General features: G+C 55.2%; 1 pseudogene; it reads left to right on the forward strand.

The window, feature by feature from the left end:
• Window positions 1-3,154: 3,154 nt before the first annotated feature.
• Window positions 3,155-4,485, forward strand: LOC134420520 (serine/threonine-protein kinase pim-1-like; annotated as a pseudogene).
• Window positions 4,486-4,761: the final 276 nt, after the last annotated feature.

Below are 4,761 nucleotides of genomic sequence, written 5' to 3' on the forward strand. Positions count from 1 at the left end.
ATGAAAAAATCCACCAGGAGAAAAAGAATCCAGACTTTCTTGACTCCCTCCATTGTTTCTTCTGAGCAGCAGCAGCAAATGGAGATGCGCAGAGGTATTTCCAGCTGCTGCTTGTGGGGGCCTGAGTTAACTTATGTATTGTAAATATATGTATGGCAGTTAAAGATCTCTCTATTGTATTAGTGACCCTGCCCTGATTCTGGTTATTGTAAATGGGCTGCAGCTGTGATGTCCTTGATTGGGCAGCAGCTGTAGCCCATGGAGGTAGCTGAGATAAAAGGGGGCGGGGTGGTCAGGGAGAGCCTGGGAGAGGAGCCCTGACCGAGAAGCAACAACACCACTGCTGTGAAGATCTGCCGTGAGAAGACCATCGAGAGAAGGTATGGGACTCAGGAAATATAATTGTACAGCAATGTGAATGCAACATCTGGTGACCCCGACGTGATTCGAACACGCAGCCAAGGAAAGAAGGTATGGAATCCCCCGGACAGCTGCGAGCTGTGGCAGCCTGAGAGCTGGGACTATAGAAGTAAAGACAGCTGCGAGCTGTGGCAGCCTGAGAGCTGGGACTATAGAAGTAAAGACAGCTGCGAGCTGTGGCAGCCTGAGAGCTGGGACTATAGAAGTAAAGACAGCTGCGAGCTGTGGCAGCCTGAGAGCTGGGACTATAGAAGTAAGGACAGCTGCGAGCTGTGGCAGCCTGAGAGCTGGGACTATAGAGGTAAAGACAGCTGCGAGCTGTGGCAGCCTGAGAGCTGGGACAGATATGTGTATGTGGCAGCCTGAGAGCTGGGACAGATATGTGTGTGTGGCAGCCTGAGAGCTGGGACAGATATGTGTATGGCAGCCTGAGAGTTGGGACAGATATGTGTATTGTAGTTGTAGGGTTGCTAGAAGTAAAAGAGAAAAAAGAAAAAAAGAGAAAAAAAGAAAAAAAAAAAAAAAAAGAAAAAAAGAAAAAAAAAAAAAAAAAGGAGGATATGTATATATTCTATGTATGAGCTGTGGCAGCCAGAGAGCTGGGACTAGACAGCTGCGAGCTGTGGCAGCCTGAGAGCTGGGACTAGACAGCTGCGAGCTGTGGCAGCCTGAGAGCTGGGACAAAAATGTCTATGGTAATTGTAAAATTGGTAAAAGTAAAGGGGGAAATGTGGGGGCCTCAGTTAACTTATGTATTGTAAATATATGTATGGCAGTTAAAGATCTCTCTATTGTATTAGTGACCCTGCCCTGATTCTGGTTATTGTAAATGGGCTGCAGCTGTGATGTCCTTGATTGGGCAGCAGCTGTAGCCCATGGAGGTAGCTGAGATAAAAGGGGGCGGGGTGGTCAGGGAGAGCCTGGGAGAGGAGCCCTGACCGAGAAGCAACAACACCACTGCTGTGAAGATCTGCCATGAGAAAACCATCGAGAGAAGGTATGAGATTCAGGAAATATAATTGTACAGCAATGTGAATGCAACAGCTGCTGATCCCAGCTGGAGCCCAGTCTGCTGCCCAGGCCCAGCAGGAAGCTGAGTCCAGCCCGGGGAGCTCCTGCAGTGTTGGGAGCTCAGCGCATGCGGGGCCAGGCCCAGAGCCCCTGGCAGAGCCGCCCATTGCGGGGCAGTGGCGCAGATGGAATGTCCTATGGCCCAAACCTCCTGCTCCTGCCACACAGTGCCAGCGCTCTCCCCCTCTTCCACCTCTCCCGGCATGGCACAAATTCCAGCTCAGAGGAGGCTGCCCCAGAGAGGGCTCAGAGTCCTGCTTCAGCCTCAGTGTCCATGCAGAGGAACAGGGCATCTTTCAGGCACTTCCACATGCTCAGGTCTCTCATTTCATGGGGAATCTGGGATGAAAATGGCTTTGTTGGGAAGGACAAAAGCTGAGGGAATGGATTGGAAATTATTAGGAAAAAATGATCCTTTGTACAGGCAAAGCTCACTTAGTCAGTCCCTGAATTTCTCCTTTTCAGATTCTTTCAGTCATCTCCTGAGAGGTCCAGCTTGTTCTGGTGCCTTTCATGAACGGACTGCACTCTTGATTTATATCAATGCATGAGATGTAGAAGCATCTGAACTGAACACTGAAACAAACTCCCCTGTCAACCCATTTTCATGTTCTGCATCACATTCAAGATGTCCATGGGGGTGTTGGAATGATTATCACACAGCTCTCCATTTCTGGCTGCAGGCTCTGGAGATTCTTTCTCTGCATTCAGTCAGGCTTGCATTCCCTAACAATTCCTGGTAGCCTGTCATGTTTTCTTAGGGTAGAACAGTAATAATGAAAACCTTACCAATGGCACAAGTGCCCAGCCCACAAGGAAAAGAAAGAACAAGCTGTAAAGTTCTTCAAACATTTCTCCTGCTTTGCTGCAAGAGTCAAGCTGCATGCATGGTGTGGAAAGCCAAGAGAAGCTGCAGCTGGTGGCATATCTTGTGACAGAAGCTGCACCTCGTTCTCCAGGAAAGGTTATTGGAAAGAGCAAACAGGATTGTGGACAAGATTCTAGAAGAACTGAAACAGTTTTTAGGAAATGAAATGAAAACAGAAAGACACAATCTGAGATGTTTTACTCTCTTTGTTTTCATGCTCCCTTTTGCAATACTTCTCCATCCCATTAATTCCAAATGGATCTCACCTCTAAGATCCATGACTTGGCATGTTTTAGACACTGTCAAATACCATGAGCTGTACACAGTTGGCCTTCCCCTGCTTTTTATTTTTTTATGGAAAGCAATGCTGTTCAGGTAAATGCAGTGCATGGGTCAGGTACAAATTCTGAATTCAGGGAACGGGCTCCAATAGTGTTTTACCCTCATCAGGGACAATGCACAGCAGCGACCGAGGAAATTCCTGTGCCACTGCGCAGAGTCCAGGCTCTGGGTCTTGGCTGAACACGGCGAAGTTCCCGTGTTTAGACAAGCTCAGGGGCTGCCCCCAGGGAGTGCGGGGCTCAGCGTGGGGGCAAGCGGGCAATGGACAAATGGACACGGGGACAAACGGCCCCAGAGATTCAATTGCAGCGGCAGCATCAGCAAAAACAGTGAAAGAAGCGACTTTGTAAATTCCCTCTTGCTTCTCCTTTCCCTCTCCCGCAGTCCTGCATCCTCTCCCGCTCTCCCTTTCCTGGTGTCCCCTCCTCTCCCAGTCTCTCTCTCTCTCTCCCCATGCCCGGCCGGGCCACGCCCCTGGCCCAGTCGCAGCTCCAGGCGGGGCTGCCCCGTGCCCGGCCCCAGGCGTCTCACTGCGGTCTCGCCTCTGGCCAGCCCTGGCCGTAGTGGCAGTGGCACTGCTGGGTGGGTATCAGTGGCTTGGGCTGGGGCGGCATCACCTCTCTTTGGTTCCTCCTGGCCCGAGCCCGGCCCCAGCCCCGGCCCACGCCCTGGCCCCGGCTCCTCCCGGGGCCCGCGGCGGACACAGGCGGCGCAGCCACTCCACCGCCTCCGCTGTGGCTTGCCCGGCCCGAGCTCTGCCGCTCATCAGCACGGCTGCCAGCCCCGAGCTGCCGCTGTCCCATTCCTGGGAGCGAACATCTGGGCATGGCCGGCCCGGGGCCCTTGAGGGGCGCTCGGAGGCCATTGCTGGCCCCGGGCCGAGCACTGACAGCCGCGTCCCGCCGGCAGGGAAGGCGCAGCAGGGCCTGAAAGAGCAGGACAGGCTGGGCTCGCTGCTGGGGCACAGCGGCTTCAGCAGCGTCTTCGCGGCCACGTGGCTCTCGGACGGCACCCCCGTGAGCGGCGGGGCCAGCAGCGGGCAGAGGAGGAGGAGGACGAGGAGGAGGAAAAGGGTGGAGAATGGGTCTGGGCAGGGCGAAGGATGGGTCTGGGCAGGGCGGGCGGCGAGCTGAGCCCGCTACTGCCCTTGGCTTGCAGGTGGGCATCAAAAGGGTGCCACGGAACCGCGTCAGGCACTGGGGCGAGCTGGTGAGTGAGCGGGGCCAGCGGCAGAAGCCGGGCTGTGCCGGGCAGGGATGAACCGAGGCCCGGCAGGGTGGAAGCTGCCAGGACGCCCTGAGGGAGAGTGGGCATGGGGCCAGCACAGGGCACAGAGCATCCCGGGCTGGCTGAGGGCTTCCTGAGCCCTGGCACGGCATCAGCCCCACTGATGCCATCGTGCTCCTCCTGCAGCCCGACGGCACCAGCACACCCCTGGAGATCGTGCTGCTGGCCAAGGTGTCCACTGGCTTCCCTGGTGTGGTCCAGCTGCTGGAGTGGCTTGAGCTCCCCAATGACCTCCTGATAGTGCTGGAGCGCCCGGAGCGCTCTCAGGACCTGCAGCATTTCACTGGGGCACGGGGGTTCCTGCCCGAGGAGGTGGCGCGGGAGCTGTTCCGCCAGGTGCTGGAGGCCATGCGGCACTGCACCAGCTGCGGGGTCCTGCACAGGTACATCAAACCAGAGAACATCCTGCTTGACCTGGACACTGGGCAGGACAAATTGATTGACTTTGGCTGTGGACCTGCCTGCAAGAGACAGCCTGCACTCACTTTGCAGGTGAGCCAACTGGTGACACAGAGACTGCATCCAGGGGGAGGCAATGGCTCAGAGCCAAGAGGGTTCAGTGTTGAGACCCCTCGGCCCCAGGGGGTGAAATCTGGGGGGACAGGTGTCCCGAAGGTGAGAGACTGTGCTATTTTTGGAAAGGGACAAAGCATCCTTAAAAGGAAAACCCTAGAAGCAGCTCTGGTCCATGTTCAGTGGTGAGAGCACTGGACATGGAAGGAAGAGGTCACGATGGCAGATGTTCTCTGGGCGGTGCTGAGTGACATGGAAAC

Source organism: Melospiza melodia, chromosome 7 (genome assembly GCF_035770615.1).
Source record: "Melospiza melodia melodia isolate bMelMel2 chromosome 7, bMelMel2.pri, whole genome shotgun sequence".
Taxonomy (NCBI): Eukaryota; Metazoa; Chordata; class Aves; order Passeriformes; family Passerellidae; genus Melospiza; species Melospiza melodia.